Here is a 23,382-nt window from a genome sequence, read left to right on the forward strand (position 1 = left end):
CCCTGGGATTCTCCAGGCAAGAACACTAGAGTGGGTTGCCATTTCCTTCTCCAATGCATGAAAGTGAAAAGTGAAAGTGAAGTCGCTCAGTTGTGTCTGACTCTTCGCGACCCCATGGACTGCAGCCTACCAGGCTCCTCCGTCCATAGGATTTTCCAGGCAAGAGTACTGGAGTGGGGTGCCATTTCCTTCTCCGGAAAGGAACCCTAGAATCTACTTACTCCCTAAGTGATGGTATACATCCCAAAGGCGGCACACGTGAGATATTTTAGGTGTTATGCCAACAGACATTTTTTATTTCAATATTTTAATGGCTTTTAGAGAAAATGTAACAAGCCAGTAAGACCATTTTACAAACATCATTTGCCAGGATGAGGTTGAATGTAAAAAAGTGAGTCAATATCAAGAAGACTTAAAGGAAAATGTTAAGTAAATAATTGTGTGATTCACAGATAAGTCAAGGAGGGTGCTTAAAGGCCTCAATTTTGGAAACACTAGGAAAGCTATGACAAATCAAGACAGTGTATTAAAAAGCAGAGACATCACTTTGGCAACAAAAATCCACTTAGTCACAGCTATGGTTTTTCCAGTGGTCATGTATGGATGTGAGAGCTGGACCATCAAGAAGGTTGAGTGCCAAAGAATTGATGCTTTTGAACTGTGGTGTTGGAGAAGACTTTTGAGAGTCCCTTGGCCTTCAAGGAGATCAAACTAGTCCATCCTAAAGGAAATCAAACTGAATATTCACTGGAAGGACTGATGCTGAAGCTGAAGCTCCAATACCTTGTCCACCTGATGCAAAGAGCCGACTCACTGGAAAAGACCCTGATGCTGGGAAAGACTGAAGGCGGGAGGAAAAGGGGACGACAGAGGATGAGATGGTTGGATCTCATCAGCCATGATGACGGATGGCATCACTGACTCAATAGACCTGAACCTGAGCGAACTTCAGACGATAGGACAGGGAAGACTGGCGTGCTGAGTCCACGGGGCTGAAAAGAGTCAGACGCGACTGAGCGACTGAATAGCAACCGCCCCTGGAAGCACTGGGTCTTGTTTACACCCTCTCTCGTGCACACGAGGAAACTGAGGCCTGTGCCGCCGCTGCCAGGCCCCTTCTTTCCAGGTGGCCCCATCCCCATGGAGGTTCCCTTTGCAGAGCCGGGCTCAGTTCCCGGGTGACCTGTGTGTCCCGGCGGGAGACGGCCACAATTACAGGCTTGAGATCATTCCAGTCCGGCAGACTCGAGAGTGGAGCCTGCCAGGGGCTTCGGGAAAGTTGTCCTTCATCTTCAAAAGGGATGTGCTCAGGCCCAGTAGTTCTGTGCTTCCACTGCGGGGAGCGCACCTTCGATCCCTGGTCGAGGAATTAAGATCCCACATGCCCACGCGTCGCAGCTAGAGAGAAGCCAGCGCCCGGCAACACAGACCCTGATTGCCGCCTTAAGACCTACTGCCGCAGAGAATAAACTTTAAAAATTAAGAAAAGAACTGAAAATAGGAGGATCTGGTACACGAAGGGGACTCAGTAAATAGCTGTAGAATGCCTGGACTCTTGTGCGGCTCCATGTGTGTACACCCAGCCTTTGTACACTGTGTGGAGATGCGTGTTTGGAGAAGGTGATTTGAAGGAAAATTTATCGTTTGACCATAGGCTGTCACCTGCCAAGAAGTCACATTCAGGCTGAAGCAGAGGAAAGCACAGCACGCAGAGATGCTGAAACGGAGACAGATGCAGCCCTTGGATGTTGAGGTGCCGCTCTTAGGGTTGGGTAAGTCTGTTTTACTACATTAACACTAATTAGCAGAGGCAACATTATGGACATTTCATGCAAGGAAGAAAGGATACATATGTCTGTGTGATTCTGTGAGAAGGGTGGCCCTGCAGTTGTACCGTAGATTGCTCTCATCTTCCCATCTAGATTGTCCTTCCTTGACCACCCTGCCTCCTTCAGGAAAGTTTCTCTGCACTCAGTAGGATCCTGCAGATCAAGGTAGCCTTATTATGTATCCCACCCTGCCCCTGTCCAGGGATCAGCCAATCAGAGATCTCTATTCCACTCTGGCTACCAACACTGCCTCCTTGATTGGTTCAGAGATGAATAAGGGATCACACTGAGCCAATCAGAGCCCTTCCTGGGACTCCTATGCCAGAGTTAGCATGGAAAATAAATTTACTTTTAAAGTTAAGGAAAATTTCCCAAATCAAGTGCCTTTGTTGTTGTCTTTGTTTAGTCACTAACCTATACCCAACTTTTTTGCGACCCCATGGACTATAAACCCACCAGGTTCCTCTGTCCATGGGGTTTCTCAGGCAAGAATACTGGAGTGGGTTGCCATTTCCTCTTCCAGGGGATCTTCCTGATCCAGAGATCAAACCCCTTCAGTCAGTTCAGTTCAGTTCAGTCACTCAGTCATGTCCGACTCTCCGTGACCCCATGAATCACAGCACGCCAGGCCTCCCTGTCCATCACCAACTCCCTGAGTTCACTCAAACTCATGTCCATTGAGTTGGTGATGCCATCCAGCCATCTCATTCTCTGTCGTCCCCTTCTCCTCCCACTCCCAATCCCTCCCAGAATCAGAGTCTTTTCCAGTGAGTCAACTCGTCGCATGAGGTGGCCAAAGTATTGGAGTTTCAGCTTTAGCATCAGTCCTTCCAATGAACACCCAGGATTGATCTCCTTTAGGATGGACTGGTTGGATCTCCTTGCAGTCCAAGGGACTCTCAAGAGTCTTCTCCAGCACCACAGTTCAAAAGCATCAATTCTTTGGCGATCAGCTTTCTTCACTAGTCCAACTCTCACATCCATACATGACCACAGGAATAACCATAGCCTTGACTAGACAGACCTTTGTTGCCAGAGTAATGTCTCTGCTTTTTAATATGCTATCTAGGTTGGTCATAACTTTCCTTCCAAAGAGTAAGCGTCTTTTAATTTCATGGCTGCAATCAGCATCCGTAGTGATTTTGGAGCCCCAAAAAATAAAGTCTGACACTATTTCCACTGTTTCCCCATCTATTTCCCATGAAGAGATGGGACCAGATGCCATGATCTTTGTTTTCTGAATGTTGAGCTTCAAGCCAACTTTTTCACTCTCCTCTTTCACTTTCATCAAGAGGCTGTTCAGTTCCTCTTCACTTTCTGCCATAAGGGTGGTGTCATCTGCATATCTGAGGTTACTGATATTTCTCCCGGCAATCTTGATTCCAGCTTGTGCTTCTTCCAGCCCAGCATTCCTCATGATGTACTCTGCATATAAGTTAAATAAGCAGGGTGACAATATACAACTTTGACGTACTTCTTTTCCTATTTGGAACCAGTCTGTTGTTCCATGTACAGTTTTAACTGTTGCTTCCTGACCTGCATACAGGTTTCTCAAGAGGCAGGTCAGGTGGTCTGGTATTCCCATCTCTTTCAGAATGTTCCACAGTTTATTGTGATCCACACAGTCAAAGGCTTTGGCATAGTCAATGAAGCAGAAGTAACCCCTTAAAAGGTAATAAATAACATATGTTAATTTATACATTAAAAGAAGCCTAATGGAAAATACACCAATCTAGTAATAGTGGCTTTCTCTGAGGCATGTTGTAGACTTTCACTTTTATATCATATATTCACACCAATTTGAATTTTCAAGTGATGAATTTATTTTGAATTTAAAAAACAAATAAATCCCATAAAATAAAACCAAATTCTGAAATTTGTCTTCTGTATTGGCAGGCAGATTCTTTACCACTGAGCCACCAGGGAAGCCCCCAAGTGCCTTTAGAACCTTGTTAGTCTCGCCTCCAACTCTAAGCCAGGTAGGATCAATCTACTTAATTGCATCATCCTGAAGGCAAAACAGATTTCTGTCCCTCCCTCAGTGTTTTGTGTCCCATCCTCACAATGTTGATCCACAGATGTTAGATATTAGACTTTGGGAGGGAAAGGGGTTGGCAGTTATAAGGGAAAAGAAAGCATTGGCCTCCTTCCTTTATTTAGAGTGTTCTTTAAAAAACAAACAAACAAAACCTGGTTGCACATTGGTATTAACAAAAACAAGGTTTTAGTTTGGATGCTGAATTCCTGGCAGTGACGGGTCTGGGTCATTCTCTGTGCTTTTGTTTATGTCTGTTGCACAGCGAGTCCATGCCAGTCGTTGTGACGAGCACTGGAGTTAGGAGCACACTGTGCCAAGGCTTTCAACCCGTTAGAAGGGCAGAGCGTGGGGGTTCTGCTCTCCTTCACCATTAGGACCTGTTTTCTAAATCCATTTACCAAGAGCCATCAGGCACGTGGAAAGATGCTCTACATTGCTGGTTATTCCGTTCCGTTCCCTCGCTCAGTCGCGTCGGACTCTTTGCGACCCCGTGGACTGGAGCCTACCAGGCTTCTCTGTCCATGGGATTCTCCAGGCAAGAATACTGGAGTGGGTTACTGTTTCCTTCTCCAGGGGATCTTCCCGACCCAGGGATCGAACCCGGGTCTCCCGCATTGGAGGCAGACGCGTTAACCTCTGAGCCACCAGAGAAATGCAAGTCAAAGATACTCAGAATGGCCTTCATCAAAGAGTCTATGAATAATAAATGCTGGAAGGAGTATGAAGAAAAGGGAACCCTCCTTCACTGTCAGTGGGAATGTCAACTGGTGCAGCTGCTATGGAGAACAGAATGGTTCTGTTTTTAGTTCCTTAAAAACCTAAAAATAGGACTTCCCTGGTGGTCCAGTGGTTAGGAATCCACTTGCCGATGCAGGAGACATGGGTTCAATACCTGGTCAGGGAACTAAGCCAAAGAGTACAGCCCCACCCCCACCAACCCCCGGCCAAAATAAGTGATGATAAATGGTACATTTCAAAATGAAAATGGGGTCAATCCACCAAATGACATAACACTAAATCTATATACTCTTAGTAACACAGAATTGGAAGTAAAATACAAGCACATAGTATGGAGCTCAAGACAAACAAAAATACTAATTGTTTGACATACAGACTGGGAGTTTGTGAGATAAATGTCTGTAAATTTAAGTGCTGGGTCCAAGCAGATATTGATTAAAAATGTGATGGATACTGCCTGATTACTGTCAATGGGAGATGGTAGAGTAAAGGAACAGTTGCTATTAACAATAACCTAAAAAGAATAACAGCCAAGATTGTTTTGAGTGCCTACCGCACGCCAGGCAGTTCTCACTTACTAACTTTTTACTATCAGGGAGGCACTCTGCTTCTCTCCCATTTTGTGGAAGATTTCCGGGGTAGAGGATTATGCAAAGGACTGTGAATGTAGGGAGGGCAGATATGCAAGCCATGCTCATCACAAACGCGGGAAATCTTCATTAATGCGCATGTTCAATTTTTCCTGTGTTCCTGGGTAGCTAAAAATGGAGAAGACAGTAGCCATTTCCTCTTCATGACTTTTTCCACTCTTATTTTAGCTCTAGAGGCTGGAAGCTGCCTTCCAACACAGTTTTCTTAAGGGACATTGAAAACATGAATTTCAAAGTTTTCACACATCATAAAATAATCTTCTTTGGATTGTTTCTCAACCATTTAGCCAGAGTAAAGTGCTTCACCGAAATTGAACACCATGCTCCTCTCTTTCCAAAATTTTCACCCCTACCCTGCCCCCACCCAGCTTAACATGCTTCCTTCTATTGTGAAAAGAAAATTCCATGAATGCAGAAGCAAGAGACTCATGAATTTTCCTTTTTTCCCTCCTCAAGGTGCTTACCTAAGATGAGCTTTGTGATTGGAATGCAAAGGGGCATCAAACGGACTCCCAATCGCATTAGAGAAGATAAGCAGTTATCAGATGGTTTGACTGATTGGGTGGTTAAGTATTTTTCCTGAGGAAGCCACTTTTAATATTGCCTTCCTGAGGGGCTTAACAAACTGGCTCTAGCCTCCTAAAGTCATGGTTGCTAACTTTTACTTTGGGTACACTATTTTTATTTATTTTTTTTCAGATCAGTTGCAGCCAATACAGGTTTTGATTTCACAAATTTTACAAAAGGGCTGGAGAATCTCCCAATGTTTTTGCCCACCAAAGCGACCTCCAGCTCACCGAGTGTTACCCACTGTAATCACAGGATCATTCCTCTCTTTTCTAGAAGGGAGGATGTGGGACCAAGTAAGTTTCTTTTAGGATTTTCTTTAAAGATGCCACCTTCATTTACTTCATTTCTAAAAGTAAAATTCCAAGTTGAACTGAGAGCCAGCGGCAATGCCTCCTAATGTGAAAATTCTCATGGATTCTTAAAAAAAAAAAAGATCCTTAACTGCTCCCAAAATATACTAATCATATTTAATCAACCTGTTTGTTTGTTTTTTCCCCTTTCTGACTAAAGACATTCTCAGCATTTGGAAAAACCCATTCACCGACAAGTTGTAACAGTCATTATAATCATAAAAATGACAAGGATTTTAAAAGCCAGATGCTAACCTGGTGACAAAGAGCTTAACAGGACTTGTGGGCCGAGACGCCCAGGGAGATTTTGAGTCTGCAGTGAGTGACTTGAAGGGAAATCCTGACTTCAATTATAAAGCAAAGACAAAATCCTCTCAGTCCTTTCAATCCATCCAACTTCTCTGACCAAATTGTATTCTTCCTCCTCCCCACACCCTCCCCCCTCCAGCATTTCCATAAACAATATAACCATCAGACCAAACCCCTCGGTCAGCAAATAAAGGCAGAGAGTTAAGTAAATTTGCTTCCCAGCAATTATTTCTGTGAGGTCATGGAGTTAAGCATTAGAAGCGCACTACTGCGAATGGAGGTTTCAGGAACTGTACGATTTGCACTGCGAAACTGACAAAAGCACCCAGACTCTCTCCTGCTTTCATACCCCCAGAAATCATTGACCACGGGGGTCTTTGTTCCCTAAATTCATCTAAGAGGAATCTTTCACATGAACGCCCCTGCATTCCTGTTAATCCCTCCTGCACTCTGCTTCCCAAAGAAAACCCATTTGGTCATTTGGTCTGAGTCTCCACCTGCAAATTATCAGGATAATTATGATCTGGGGGAAAAAAGAAAGAAGAAAGAAAATAGAAGCAAGCAAGAAAAGGAAAAAAAAAAATCCACCAAGATGTTTAGTACCCAGAGCAGGAGTGAGCAAACTTTTCCTGTAAAGGGACAGAGAGTGAATGTTGGTAGCTTTGTGACTTTTACAGTTTCAGCATGAGACTGCCCACCGATATATGTGAAATGAAAACAGCCACAGACGTTACTTAACTATATGATAGCGTCAGCCGGGTTCCAGTAAAACTTATGGACACTGAAATTGAACTCTCTGTGATTTTTACGTGGCATAAAGTAGTATTATTTGGGGTGTTTATCTACCATCTCAAAATGGAAAAAGCATTCTCACCTCATGGACGGATTGGGTCCGGGGACTGTAGCTTACAGACCCTTGATCTAGAACAACCTGGCCTTGGAAACCACTTCTGGTCTGAATGATGTGGATCAGATTTGATGGGTCCTGCTATTTTCACGGGCAAATGTATACGTTTGACAATACAGCTGGAGGATGATTTCTGGATTTTAATATCCTATTCAAAGATGTAGTGAGGAATTCCAGGAATTTAAGCCAGGAAACTAGACTTCATGCCACATACACTCAAAAGTACTCACCAGGCTTTTAATTACAAATTAAACCATCCAAATCCTAGGACACTTAGCATTCTGGTCAAATGGAAAACTGTCACCTAAGTGCCTTCCTGTAAGCCGTGTGTCTCAACCTCAGCGCTCTTGGCATTGGGGCTGGGTGCCCCTTGCTGAGGGGCCACTCCCTGCTCCGTAGGCTGCTGGCAACATCCCTGGCTTCTGCCCCCACTAGATGCTAGTTGCATCTCCCAAGTCGTGACCACCCAAAATGTCTCCAGATAACTGCCAGACACCCCCGGGGGGACAGTCCGCCTCAGCGGAGAATTGGTGATCTAAGTCAGCTCTGCCAGCAGAACTTTCTGATGATGGAATTATTCTCTATCTGGACCATCTCCTGACTGTGAGACAGTTGTCCGTGCTGAGAACTTAAAGTTTGCGAGTGTGCCTGAAGAGCTGAGTTTTTACATTTGAGCTTAGTCACTTGGAAGTTGAATGTAAGCAGCTCTGTATGGCTAGTGGCTGTTCTATTAGATGAGCTGCTCTAACTCTGCCCATTGCTGCCCCAGCCCCAGGAGAGAACAGGAGCTCAGGCCCTGACTTTCATTCCCTTACTCCGTCAGTATGCGTTTACTGAGCGTCTGCTACAGGTCTGGCACTGTGCTAAGGATACACGCTGAACAAGAGGCATGCAGTCCCTGTCCCGCTGGAGATGTCGGTCCAGTGGTTAGGAGAGACAAAATAAAGCTTAACATAGAGTAATTGAACCTTATGATCAGGGCTCTCTGCAAGAGAAAAAGCAGGTTGGGGGAGGTTGTCTTTCAGATCACGTATTCTAGAGATAGCTCTCCAAGTGATATTTAAATTAAAATTGCCGGGATTTCCCCAACAGTCCAGTGGTTAAGACAACAGCGTCCAATGCAGGAGGCACGAGTTCAATCCCTGGTTGGGGAACTATATAACTCACATGCTGTGCAGCCAAATAAATAAATGAATACAGTGTTTAAAAAATTAAAATCGTGATGTGACTTGCTTGACACGGTGCACAGTGAAACGGAACAAAGGCGTGATGATTGATGGCTGCTTTTCTTAAGAGCCAGCAGTTCTTGAACTTCTGTGACATTTCTTTCTTGCTGGGAACTCTTCTCAGCCTCACAATGTTATACCTATTATCCCATTTTATGGATGAGGAAAACTGAGGCATGCTAACTTGTTCAACAGTGCATGTCTAATATGTGACAGAGTTAGGATTAGAACCCAAGCAGCCAGAGGGTATCTGGGCCTGCTGTTCCATGAACCGTAGCAACTCATGTGGATATTCCAGAGCACCCTGGGACCAAAATATGCCAGTGTCAGTTTTTAAAGAGCCAGGCCTTACAAACTAGAGGTAGGAAAATAATAACAAGATGTGCTTTCCTGTTCTGAGGGCGAGGGACCTCCGCATTCCTCATCTCTTGATTGAAATCTCCCAGCCACTGAGAACTCTAGGTAATAAATTGTAACTCATCTTGGCTGTGTGAAATCTCTTGTTTCCGGGTGCTGGAAAAACACTGCCAATGCTTTATAATTTCTGGTGAAATATGAGGCAGAGTCAGCTAGCAGTCTCTCAGCGGCACACACGTGAAAAATTTCAGCTCACATGTCTCCAGTAACAGACCGGAAAGCTTGACCATCGGAATGAGGCGGCTGCCTCTTCTGACTGCGTTCCCACCACGGTAGTCCTCCAGAGACGGTGAGTCCTCATCTCTGCAGAGGCGTGTGTTTCAGCCTCCCAGCTTAAGCGCCTCTGTAACTGCACGTCAGCACTCTTGGTTCGTGCTCAGCCTCTTGCAGACAGGCACAGAGCGGGCGGGCCAGCCCTCTGCCTGCCAGGTTCCGCTCTCACACTGGAAACACTGCCTTTTCTCTGTCCAGTGAGTGCTGTGTTTCCCCCATCCTTGTGCTTTGTGTTGATGTCACTGTTTAAAATGGTCCCTCTGCGCAGGGCTGAAGTTCTGGCGACAGCTCCTAAATTCAGGAGGCTGTGTGCCCCGAGTGAGTCCCCATTCGCAGTCACTCCCGTTCGGCCCCTCCTCCCAGCCCCCGGCAACTGCTAAGCTGATTCTGCCTCTGTGGGTCATGGAGGTGGAGTCACACAGAACCGTGCTCCTCTGCGTCTGGCCCCTTTCACCCAGCAAAACCTCTTCTAGGTCCATCCGTGTTGTAGCATGAGTCAGTTCTTCATGCCTTTTTGTTTGTTTTCATCAGCTTTCTTTGTTGTTGTTGTTTTCTTTAATTTATCCTCGCAACAATTTTTACGTGTATGCTATGTGGTGTTGCTAACTATGAATTCATCCTTGTACAGCTGATCTCAAAATTTTTTTCGTTTTCTCAGCTGAAACTCTAAACCAATTGAATAGCAACTCCGGATTTTCCTCTCCTCCCAGCTCCTGGTAACCCTATCCCTGGCCACCATCCTTCTGCCCTTTATTTCTACAGATTTCATTTTAGATTCTTTATATAAATGGGATTATGTAGTGATTGTATTTTATGATTGATTTATTTCACTTGGCATAATGCTGTCTAGGTTCATCCACATGGTAGCACATGACAAGATTTTCCTTTTTGAAGGCTGAATAGTATTCCGCTGTGTTATCTATGTAGGCCGCATTGTATTCTTCCACTCGTCTCCTGATGGACACTGAGGCTGACTTCACTGTGAGTAACATGGCGATGAATGTGGAGGTACAAGTGTCTGTTTTGGATCCTGTTTTCAGTTCTTCAGGATGTACCCAGAGGTGGGCTAGCTGGGTCATGCGGCAGCTCCACTTCTCATTTTTGAGGAACCGGTGGCACCACTTTACAACCACACCAACAGTGTGTGAGGGTTGCAGTTTCTCCACGTTCTTGCCAACACTTGCTATTTTTTAATATGGTATCCACCCTAATGAGTGTGCAGTATATCTCCCTGTGGTTTGTTTTTTTAGTATTTATTTATTCCAGTCGCACCGAGTCTTAGTGGCAGCACGTGGGCCCCAGTGCCCGGATCAGGGGTAGACCCTGGGCCCCCTGCACTGGGAACACAGAGTCTTGACCCCTGGACCGCCAGGGGAGGCCCTCCTTGTGGTTTTGATGTGCATTTTCCTGACAATTGTTCAGCAGCTTTTCATGCACCTGTTGACCATTTGTAATATCTTCTTTGAAGAAATGTTTACTCAAGTCCTTTGCCCATTTTTTTAATGGTTGGTGTTGTTATTGAGTTGTAGGGTTCTTTATATATTCTGGATATTAACCCTTTTCCAATATTTGGCTTGCAAATATTTCGCTGGTTGCCTTTGCACTCTGTTGATGGTCACCATGCTGTGCAGAGGTTTTTAAGTTTAATGTAGGCCCCTTTATCCCCTTTGATGTAGTTTTGCTTTTGTTATCTCTGTTTTTGGTGTCATATCCAATGAATTGTTGCCCATTCCAATGTCATGAAGCTTTCCCGCTATGGTTTCTTCTGGGGGTTTTATAGTTTCAGGCCTTATGTTTAGATCTTTATTCTCTTTGGAGTTAACTGTTGTATATGGAGTAAGATAAGGGTTTACCCTCATTCTTTTGTGTGTAGATACACAGTTTCCCCAGCGCCATTTGTTGAAGACAGTCCTTCCCTCATATTGTTATCTTGGCACCATTTTTGAAGATCATGTGGCCACATACATGGGATTATTTCTGAACTCTCTATTCCATTTCATTTATATTTCCTTTTAATGACCGAATAATATTCTGTCACATGGATATACCATACTTTATTTATCAATAAGTAGATATTTTTCCACTTTTTGCCTATTATGAATAATGCTGCTGTAAATATTTGTGTACCAGTTTTTGTATAAGCATATGTTTTCAATTTTCTTGACTACATACCTAAGAGTAAAATTTCTAGATCAATGGAAATTCTATTTCTAATATTTTGAGGAACTACTGAACTGCTTTCCAAAGTGACAGCACCATTTACATTCCCACCAGTAATGTATCAGCATTCCAATTTCTCTGTATCCTTGTCAACACTTTCACTGTCCATTTTTTAAGTTGTAGCTACCCTGCTACTACTGCTAAGTCACATCAGTCGTGTCCAACTCCTTGCGACACCGTGGACTGTAGCCTACCAGGCTCCTTCGCCCATGGGATTTCCCAGGCAAGAGTACTGGAATGGGTTGCCATTGCCTTCTCCGATAGCTACCCTAGAGGGTATGAAATAGTATCTCATTGTAATTTTGGCCTGCGCTTCCCTGATGACTAATGATGCTGAGTATCTTTTTATAAGCTTATTGGCTGTTTATATATCTTCTTTGGAGAAATGTATATTCCATCTTTTTGCCCATTTTTCATTATTTGTCTTAAAAATAATAAAATTGTTAAGTTGCAAGAGTTCTTTATATATTCCACATATTTGTCCATTATCAGATATATGATTTGCAAATATTTTATGGCAAAGAATTAATCAGGCAATAAAACGATCAGACTAGTGGTTTACAAAGATATCTTGTACCAGCTAATCCGTCCTTAGCTGTTAACCAGGAGAGGGAGTTGCTAATGGTACCCCATGGATTTCTTTGTATGTTCAACTCATCAACCAGGAATGGTGTGATTTTATTAGTGGTGGCTAGAATAATGATTTTATCTGTGTATCAGTCACCATGTATTAGACACTATCTGGAGCATTTTACATGTTTTAGTCCTTCTCCACTGTTCTTGCCTGGAGAATCCCAGGGACGGGGGAGCCTGGTGGGCTTCTGTCTATGGGGTCACACAGAGTCGGACACGACTGAAGTGACTTAGCAGCAGCAGCAGCAGCAGTCCTTCTGTGATTGTTCTCATCCAGCCCATTTTGTAGGTGCAGAACCCAGCGAGAATCTATGTCCCTTCCCCAGGGTCACACAGCTAGTGAGTGATGGCGCTCAGATTTGAGCCCAGGCTCCTGGATCCCACGTCAGAATATTTAATCACAGCACTGCCGTGAGACTCAGGGACAGCTGGGGATCTTTCTTCTCCTCTGAAATCTCTTTCATACTTTGTAACCGAGGGTGGGCTCTCAGACGCATTCTAAAACTGGGTTCTTTAATCAGGTCATTCATAGTGCCTTTTTCTTTTCAAAAGTCTGTGATGCCTTGGCCACACCTCCCTGAACCCGGCCTCCGTCGTGTCGGACTCCTTGCAACTCCATGGACTGTAGCCCACCAGGCTTCTCTGTCCATGGGGTTCTCCAGGCAAGAATACTGGAGTGGGTAGCCATTCCCTTCTCCAGGGGATCTTCCCGACCCAGGGTTGAACCCCAGTTTCCTGCATTGCAGGCAAATTCTTTACTGTGTGAGCCACCTGGGAAGTCCTCTGAGCCACCAGCGAAGTCCTATTACCTAAGTGTAAACTGCAATGAAAATAGATATTAGTAATATAACAACTATTGACATAGTTATTATTGGTTTCACTTTACTAATAAAAATATCTGGGAGGGAGAGTTTCCTGGTCGTCCAGCGGTTAGGATTCCATGCTTTCAGGCTGAGGGCATGGGTTCAATCCCTGGTCTGAGCATTAAGATCCTACAAACTTAATGACACAGCCAAGAGAAAAAAAATTCCGGTTCAGTGGCAGTGAGTGATGGGACGGTCCCAAGACCACACTGCTGCTTTTCAAGACGGTCCCAAGACCGCACTGCAAGATTTTCATTGTAGCCTTCCAGCACAAAATGTTGTAGGGTTTTTCCTCCCATAATACTTCCCTAGGGATATTATTTTCCTAGAGGACCAAGGGAGCAAATATATAGATTTCACATATGAATTAATTGGGCTTCCCTGGTGGCTCAGACGGTGCCAATGCAAAAGACCTGAGTTCAATCCCTGGGTCAGGAAGATCCCCTAGAGAAGGGAATGGCCACCCACACACCAGTATTCTTGCCTGGAGAATTCCATAGACAGAGGAGTCTGGTGGACCACAGTCCATGGGGTGTTCAGTCGGGTTCCGGAAATGTCATAAAATCCTGCATGACAAAATAAGTCACACACTTTATATTTCACTCAAGTGAAATGTAGATATATGTTTCCAAGTTAAATATTAATTGTATCCATCAAAAGGAACTATGAAAATAGAGATTGTGTAAAATGCTGATATTACAATTTAATAGCTATGAAAAAATTCAATTATGAGATTTTTTAATTGAGCTATCACTGACATATAACACTGCATAAGTTTAAGGTGTACAATGTGCTGATGTGATACATTTATATATTGTAATGTGATTACTATCACAGCCTGAACTAATATCTCTGTCACATCACATACTTATCTTTCTTGTGTGTGATAAGAACCATTTCGGATCTAGTACCTTGGCACTTTTTTTGTTTTTTGGTTTTGTTCTTTGGCCACTCTGTGCAGCACGTGGGATCTTAATTCCTAGACTAGGGGTTGAACCTTCAGCCCTCACACTGGACGTGTGGAGTCTTAACCACTGGACTGCCAGGGGAGTCCCTCTTTATACTTTTGAAGTATTTAATAGTGTTATTGACCAATTCTCAGTTTTAACTGCATAAAGTTAGGAAGGGTCAGTATACATGGTGGAATACAGGTTTTTCTTTAAGATATATATATATATTTCCAAGTGAGAAGGCTATAAAGGGTTAAATCATTTCCTTTTTTGCTCACATTATAGACTCCAAGATTGAGCCTGAGGTATCTAGGTATCTCTGTGCATCCCAGAGGCTGGTTTGTTTTTCATCACTGATAGGTAGCATATCTTTTTGGGGGGGGGGCAGAGAATAAAAACCCTCAGCCTTAAAATGAAGCCTATTTCAGGAAGAACGGTGACTGATTAGTACAATTCCACTGCATTTATTTGCCAAGGCACTCCTCTCCCTGCTGAGAAGCAAACGCTGTCCTTGCTTCTATTTTCTTTCTAAGCATTGCTGTTCCACTCCTCACCAGTGAGGAGAGAAACACAAACAGTCAAGTCCTCGGATCCTTCTGTCCAAACTCAATGGAAAATTGCCTTCATGCCGGGTGGAGCCAGCCGACTTCCTCTGCAGTGAGCAGCCTGGCGAGGAGAATCCTTGCCGACGTTTAATAAGGTTTAATTCAGCTTGCGGCTGAAGCAGCTTGGGTGTGTGAATTGTCGGAAGCGCCCCAGAACTAAAGATGCGCCCTCGGAAGCTCCGTCAGGAAGGGGTGGTATCCAGGGTCGTAAATCGCTCTGTGGCTTTTCAGGAGTTTATGCTCCCAGGCCTCTTGCACAATAGGCTACAGGATGACTCTTAACACCTCATTAAAGTTGCTTTTTTACCAAATGCTAATAATAAAAAGGAGCCCTAAAAGCCTGGCTCATTTTTATTCAGAATCCTCTCCTCTGAAATATATCAAGATGTCATAAAGTGCAAATACAATGGGGCGCTCACATCTTGGGTAGACTCATTAAAACCCTGTGTTGACAGGAATCCGGGGAAGTCAAGGCTGGGCTCTGGGTGGGAAACTGTCTTACCCTCTGGGCCATGGCGCCTTCAGTCTGCCAAGAACGGCAAGGCCAGTGGGGCTGTAATGCCTTTAAGGCTTCATCTCCTACTGTGAGGTATCATCTCCAACTTTTTCTTTCTGATCACAGCAGGGCTTTGCCAATGGAACCTTTTCTTCAGCTGTCCCCGGAGTTCTTCTACTTATCCATGGCACCTATTAGGGCCAAAACTAATTAAAAAAAAAAAAGCTTAGTGCTGCAAATAGTGATGTATTCACAAATCCCAGGACAGTGAGAATAGTGACTAAGCCCTGGAGGTTGTTCTTGTTTGCAGAGACTCTGGTGTGACACAGGGCAGTGGAGCTGGAGACAGACTCCCTCGCCGTCCAGCTGTGTGACCCTGGCCTGGGACCTCTGCTCCCTGCACCCTGGCTCCTGCTCCATAACCTGAGACTGGAGGTCACAGTGCCTGCCTCTGAGACAGGTTCTGAGGAGGGAAGGAACCAGACAGTGCTGGCAGTGTGCTGGACGTGAAGCCTGGCAGACAGAAAGCCCTCGATGAACGGTACTTTGTATTCATCCATTGATCATGCAACAGGCATTTCCTGGGCACCCTTTTTTGTGCCTAGCACTGTTCCAGCATCAGACAAGCACAAAGTCTGTCCCCTCCCAAGGTACAGGAAGGGGAGGGCAAAACGGAGCTAATGGCTACCGTGCCCCTGGCGAGGCCTGAGACTCTAGGTGAGTCCCTCAAGCTCTGGGGCAATAAGGGCCCTCAGGAACCAGAGACCTTTTCTTAGTTTATATTTTATTTTTCTGGCTGTGCTGGGCCTTGGTTGCTGGACGGGCTTTCTCTAGTCAGGGTAAGTGGGGATCCTCTCTGGTTCTGGGGCTTGGGCTCCTCATCACGGAGGCTTCTCTTGCTGCAGAGCACGGGCTCTAGGGTGTGTGGGCTTCAGTAGTGGCCCACGGGCTTGGTTGCTCTGTAGCATGTGGGATCTTCCCCAACCAGGGACTGCACCCGTGTCCCCTGCGTTGGCAGGTGAATTCTTAACCACTAGACCAGCAGGGGAGCCCCCGCAGCGGATAATTCTTAACTGGGGGAGGAGGGGTCGTCTTGTGCATTGTAGACCATTTAGAACGTCCCTGGTCTCTACCTACCAGACACCAGTAGCGCACCCCCCAGCCCCCCTCCCCGCCAGGGTGTGACAACCACAGTGTCTGCAGGGATCGCCACGTGTCCCGGTGTTTCCTCAACCCTGAGCTGGAAGACCAACCTTATCGATTTCACAGAGAGCGGAGGTGGGGGAAGGAGTGAAATGGAGCCCAGCCTGGCACCTCATACGCCTCAGACTTTCCCTTCAATCGCAGGTGCCCTGGGCTCCCATACATGCAGGATGTGGCGGGAATCCTCTGCTCCTGCGCCTCGAGGGCACCCCGGTGGGAAGGTGAGCAGGATGGGGTCCACCCAGCCTCGGCCAAGGCCCATCTGCGAGTGATTTACTGACCACCTTTGGAACTTGGCCTTCGCCGATGAAAAGGTCCAGACAGTTACAGAGAATCAGACTTGACTTTTGAACACGCAGACACAGTTCAGCCGCAAATCTGACCCTCCGGGGGCCTGCTCCTCCCCTCCTGGTTCATGAGGACAGTGTGCTTGCTTCCAGACCCTTGTTGGTGGAAAGTTTCTAGAAAGCCCAGAGATCCCCATTTGTGCGTACATGCGTGCTGAGCCACTTCAGTCATGTCTGACTCTTTGTGACCCCATGGAGTATAGCCCTCCAGATTCCTCCATCCATGGGACTCTCCAGGCAAGAACACTGGAGTAGGTTGCCATTTCCTCCTCCAGGGGATCTTCCCCACCCAGGGATCGAACCCCTGTCTCCTGCGGCTGCTTGTGCACCGCAGGCAGATTCTTTTCTACTGAGCCACCAGGACACCGTCTCCATTTGTGCAGGAAGGAGGCGGATTCAGAAAAACAAGGAAAGAGAAATAGATCAGGTCAGAGCATGAGCGGTGGGGGCGTGGATGCTGTTTCCGTGTGACCTTGGGCACGTCATTTCCACTTTCTGAGCCTCGGTTTCTTCACCAGTCGGTTGAGAATCACAGTAACAATACTACTACCCCCAACTGGTTATGAGGATTAAAGGAGAAAACGCCAATACAGAGCCCCCGTTGCCTGATTCACAGCAGAACCCGATAAATGGTAGCTCAACATGAAACAAAACATTCTGTTGCTGAACTGAGTCCCAGGCTTGTCCTCAAGGTACAGAGAAAGCCTCGTGACCAAGCCAGCCCGGTCTGCCTGTGACTTCCCCAAATTCTCTCCCGGGAGTTCTGCAGTACCTGGCAAGCTAGGGAGAGTTGACCACCCTGAGAAATGACTTCAAAAGTGATTTTCTGGCCCAGAGTCCTGGAGCAGCAAGGTGAAACGGGGAGTAGCGGGCAGTTTGGGGAAGGCGGTGAGCCCCTCACCACGTGGGCTTCTCCGAGACGGAATATGCTTTGTGAGTTTCAAGGAGAGGTTTACGAGCTCGCTTCCTGAAGGTTTAATGGTCCCGAGTGATTTATCTTATCTGGAGAGTCATTGCTATAGGAGAAACCTGCTCCTCCGAGCTTCTGCTTTCCTTTACCATCAAACCTTTCATCTTCTCCGAGAGTCGTCTCCCTCCGCCATAAATAACCTGATTACGGCCACACAAAGGCAGGGCCCGGCCGCCTGCAAGACGGGACTCCTCAAATCGTGCCTTCGTAAACCAGTTTGCCCAGAACATGGGACTACCTCATAGGATCCACTGGGGTGTTTTAAACGAGCGGAAGGATGCAGGGGGACCAGGGTGGCAGGTCCATGGATTAAACAGCCCAGAATCACACGTGACCGGCTCTCAGAAGCGGGGGCTTAAGGAGAAGTTATCCCTTGGCTGTCTCTGAGTAATTAAGACGCAAGGATGCCTTTCCACAGTGGAAGTCTTGTCAAGTGTGGTAAACAAAAATGTTTATATATCGTTCTGCTTTTACGCGGCATTGTCCAATAGAACCTCCCACATTGACGGAAGCACCATGCAACATGGTAGCCACTAACCAAAGTAATTCTTGGGCCTTGGAAACGGTACTCATGTGGCTGAGAAACTAAATTCTTAACATTATTTTACCTTAATTAATTTAGTCTTAAAGAGCCATATGTAGCTGGCGGTTTACCATATTGGGCAAGGCAGTCTTCCGGGGATAAACTTACAGTAACAAATATCATCTCATTTCCTTCTCAGATCCCAAAAGTATGGACGGGATTTCAGCGGTCTATTGGAGCAGCGGTCCTGTGCTTTTGCACTGTTGTATCTGCGGGTGGTGCAGTGTCACACCAGCTCGGGGTGGATGGGAAGCAGGTCCCTGGAGCTTTGCTTTCCATTCCTGTGATGGTCAACAGAAAATCTGGACACTCAGAATGAACTAAACCCCATAAAAATGTTTGATAAGATGCTATTAAAATGTTAAATTGCAGAATGAATGCATCTTGTATTAAAGATTGAAGAAAATACCCAAACAATTTTAAAAGACTATAAAATGAAAAGTGAACCAAACATAACACCACCTCTCCCTTCCCCATGCTTGCCGCCACCCGCCAGTTCAGAGGCCCCTCTTCTCGCAGTCGTGCTGGGTGAATTATTTCAGGCTTTTTTCTCTACATATTTTTAAAAGTATGTGTGTTTCTGAAAAATAATTTCTATAATTTTTTCAAAACTTGGGTCTATGACGCATGTTGATCTACATGTTGCTTAGTTTGTATTTTAATTTTAATAAGAAGCAGATGAAAGCATTTCTATTACAAACATAAATATTAAAAATGTCAAAACTATAATAAAAACAACCCAGGAAGTTGGTGGCACAGCCCTCCTTTTTCACCCTCTTCTTAAAGAGAATCAGCACTGTTGTGCGTAGCCTTACAGATTTTCCTGCACATTGACACCCATGTAAAAATATTTTGCTTTATTTTTGTGTGTTCAAAAATATGTGAACTAGATCAAACTGTACATATCTTCCCCTAACTTTCCCTTCTCGCTTAAAAACAGTGCACTGTTAGTACTTTGAGTATCCCTCATCCTCTCCACCTGCTTCACAGACTTCTGAATGTGAGTGGGACAGTTTGTCTGTCTCTGTCCCTCCATACGGAGAGCTCGCTGGTTTCCAGTTCATCATCAGTAGCACAGGGTTGCAACGCGTACCTGACACCTGCCCTGCTGTGTCCTTGTGGGAACCGTCCTGGACATACACACGGGAGAGGGGTTGCTGGGGGAAGTGGGATTCACATCTAAATTGTCTTCTGTACTGAGCTGAACATTGTGCCCCTAAAATTCTTTTCCTGCCCAGAACCTCAGAAGTTGACCTTGTTTGGTATTCCCGTGGGTCATGGAAGATGTAATTAATTAAGATGAGGGCAGACTAAAAGTGGGGCTTCCCAGGTGGCTCAGTGGTAAAGAATCCACCTGCCAATGCAGGAGACATGGGTCAGGAAGGTCCTCTGGAGGAGGAAACGACAGCCCATACCCGAATTCTTGCCTTGGAAATCCCATGGACAGAGGAGCCTGGCGGGCTGCAGTCCACGGGGTCACACAGAGTCAGACATGACTGAGCAACTGAGCACGCTTGCTCGCTCACGCGCGCGCGCACACACACACACACAGAGTAAAGTAGGTTGGGCCCTTAACCTAGATTTGGTATCCTCATACGAAGAAGAAAGGAGACAGGAGCAGAGACTCAAGGAAGATGCTGTGTGAACCCAGAGGCGGAGTTCAGCCTGTTGCAGCTACAAGCCGCGGAACAGCCAAGGTTGCCAGAAGTCAGCAGACGCTCCTAGAGCCTTCAGAGAGAGCCTGGCCCCGATACCACGATGGCTGCAGACGTCTTGCCTCCAGAACTGTGAGGAAATCATCTCTGTTTTAAGCCATCAAATTTGTGGTTATTTGTCAAGGCAGCCCTAAGAAACTGATATACCCTTAAAATAGTGACACTCCCACTAACCAGCATGTAAGTGTTCTTCATGGTGCTGAAGTCCTTACCCTCACTGGAAGGTATTCATTGGAAGGATTGATGCTGAAGCTGAAGCTCCAATACTTTGGCCACCTGATGCGAAGAGCCAACTCATTGGAAAAGACCCTGATGCTGGAAAAGATTGAAGGCAAAAGGAGAAGGGAAAGCAGAGGACGAGGTGATTAGATAACATCACTGACTCAATGGACGTGAATTTGACCAAACTCTGGGAGGTGGTGGAGGACAGAGGAGCCTAACATGCTGCACTGGAGTAGCAAAGAGATGGGCACACCTTGGCCGCTGAACAACAACAAAAAGCTGGAGGAAAGCAGTTTGGGAAGAGCCCTTCAAATCTTCTTAGCGAGCGTCTTAGTGATTGCATACAAATGTTCAGAGAAATGCAATGAATAACGTAACAGATGGACCTGTTCAGCTCAGCTCAGCTCAGTCGTGCCCGACTCTTTGCGAACCCGTGAATCACAGCACGCCAGGCCTCCCTGTCCATCACCAACTCCCGGAGTTCACTCAAACTCATGTCCATAGAGTCGGTTATGCCATCCAGCCATCTCACTCACTGTCGTCCCCTTCTCCTCCCGCCCCCAATCCTTCCCAGCATCAGAGTCTTCCAGTGAGTCAACTCTTTGCATGAGGTGGCCAAAGTATTGGAGTTTCAGCTTCAGCATCAGTCCTTCCAATGAACACTCAGGACTGATTTCCTTTAGGATGGACTGGTTGGATCTCCTTGCAGTCCAAGGGACTCTTAAGAGTCTTCTCCAGCACCACAGTTCAAAAGCATCAATTCTTCAGTGATCAGCTTTCTTCACAGTCCAACTCTCACATCCATACATGACCACTGGAAAAACCATAGCCTTGACTAGATGGACCTTTGTTGGCAAAGTAATGTCTCTCCTTTTTAATATGCTATCTAGGTTGGTCATAACTTTCCTTCCAAAGAGTAAGCATCTTTTAATTTCATGGCTGTTACTCCATCCCTATTTAATCAACACTAATACCTACAAGTCCATGATTCTTTATCTGCACTCACAGAATATAAAAAGCCCTGAAAACCAACAACTGCTGTGAGGCTATCTATTATCCTAACATTTCAGCTAATTTGGAATATAGACATTTCATTGCCAGTATAGCACTGTGTTTGATTACAGGGGCTGCCCCAGGTTCCCCTGGGAATATTGTGGATCTCTGTCAAATTAGTTGCAAGTATCTTTTCATACAATTTCTATTTTGTTCAGTCACTCAGTCATGTCTAACTCTGCAACCCCATGGACTGCAGCACACGAGGCTTCCCTGTCCTTCAGTATCTCCTGGAGTTTGCCCAAACTCATGTCCATTGAGTTGGTGGTGCCATCCAACCATCTCATCCTCTGTCGTCCCCTTCTCCTCCTGCTTTCAATCTTTCCCAGCATCAGGGTCTTTTGTAATGAGTCAATTTCTATACAACTTTAAAATCATAACAGGTGGAATTATCCTCCCACCCACCTTTCATGAGCTCATTTCCCTCTGTCCTTCCCTCAAGGGAAAACCCCACCCTGAACCTGGAGTTTCTATTTTTCCTGGATGTTTTGATAATTTCACCAAATATTTATGGAGGGTTTCCCAGGTGACACTAGTGGTAAACAATCTGCCTGCCAGTGCAGGAGACAAGAGTTTGATCCCTGGGTCAGGAAGATCCCCTGGAGGAGGGTATGACAACCCACTCCAGGAGTCTTGTCTGGGAAAGCCTATGGACAGAGGAGCCTGGTGGTCTGCAGTCCATGGGTTCGAAAAAGGGTTAGACACGACTTAGCGGCTAAACAATAACAATACTTACGGAAATAAATGATATCATTTTGTGTTCTTCACTACAAAAATCACACTTCATCCAGTTTCAATTTTATCTTTCATACCATGTCCTCTGACTAAAATGTTAGAAATCAATAACAAAAAGATGACTACAGAAACCCCACACATTTGGAGCATTTAAAACACATTCTGGACTTCCCTGGTGGTATTCAATTAGAGGAATATACCAGAGTTTGTTTATCCGTTCTCCTGGAGATGGGCTTTTGGGCTGTTTCCATTTTAGATCTATTGAGAATAAAGTTGCTATGAACATTCTTATATAGCGTTTGTGCAGACAGAGGTTTTCATTACCTAGAAATGAAATTGCTGGTAAGAGAACTTCCAAACAGTTCTTCGCAGTATTTATCCCACCGGCAATCTGTGAGGTTTCAGATGCTGTACGTACACTGCAGTGTTGGGTGTGACCTCTCTTTGTTTAACTTATTTGTTTTTAATTGAAGGATAATTGCGTCACAGTGCTGTGTTGGCCTCTCCCATACAACACGAGTCAGCCGCAGGTATACCTGTGTCCCGCCCTCGTGGGCCTCCCTCCGCCCCGCCCCTCACCTCCAGGTTGTCGTGCGGCAGGTCCCCATCGGCTGTCTGTTTTACACAGGGCGGAGTGTGTGCTTCCATCCGGCCGACCCTCTGCCTCCCCCGCCTGTCCCCACCCGGGCCCGTAAGTCTGCTCTCTATTCTGCATCTCCCCCGCTGCCCTGCCAGTAGGCTCACTGGCACCGTCTTTCTAGATTCCACACATGTGCATCAGTACACGACCCGTGTTTTTCTCTTTCTGACAGACTTCACTCTATAATAGACTCGAGGTTCATCTACCTCCTTAACACTGACTCAAACGCCTTCCTTGTAGTCAGTCTTTTTATTTTATCCGTTCTCGTGGGTCTGTACTGATAGCTCATTGTGGTTTAATTTGCATTTCTCCAGTGACTAAATGAAGTTGAGCATGTTCTCATGCCGAGTTCCCTCTTTAATAGATTTCACTCTGACTGCTGGTAGAGACCAGACTGGAAAGGTTCAGAAGAGGAAGTGGATCCACTTCGCAGTGGATCTTAGAAGGGACTCTAAAAGGCTAGCTGCAAAAGTGGTGAGGAGGAATTAGAATGGGGAGATACATATTTACGGGCTTCCCTAGTGACTCAGAAGGTAAAGAATCTGCCTGCAGTGCAGGAGACGTGGGTTCAGTCTCTGGGTCGGGAAAATCCCCTGGAGTAGGGAATGGCAACCCACTCCAGTATTCTTGCCTGGAAAATCCCATGGACAGAGGAGCCTGGTGGGCTACAGTCCATGGGGTCATAAGAGTCGAACATGACTGAGTGACAAACACACACACACACTCAGTAAAATATAGATTTTACCTTGCAACTCGTGGGTTCTCTGTTCCCAGACCAGGGACTGAACCCAGGCCACAACAGTGAAAGCCCAGAATCCTAGCCACTAGCCACCAGGGAAG

General features: G+C 45.7%; 1 long non-coding RNA gene across 1 annotated transcript; it reads left to right on the forward strand.

The window, feature by feature from the left end:
• Window positions 1-1,117: 1,117 nt before the first annotated feature.
• Window positions 1,118-18,788, forward strand: LOC148775319 (uncharacterized). The gene is made up of 3 exons (XR_016039070.1): window positions 1,118-1,772; window positions 3,726-3,808; window positions 18,317-18,788. It is a non-coding gene; the product is annotated as an uncharacterized LOC148775319 (long non-coding RNA).
• The last annotated feature ends 4,594 nt before the right edge of the window (window positions 18,789-23,382 follow it).

Source organism: Moschus berezovskii, chromosome 15 (genome assembly GCF_049115385.1).
Source record: "Moschus berezovskii isolate FMDL1 chromosome 15, NW_MosBer_1.0, whole genome shotgun sequence".
In the NCBI taxonomy this organism is placed as follows: Eukaryota; Metazoa; Chordata; class Mammalia; order Artiodactyla; family Moschidae; genus Moschus; species Moschus berezovskii.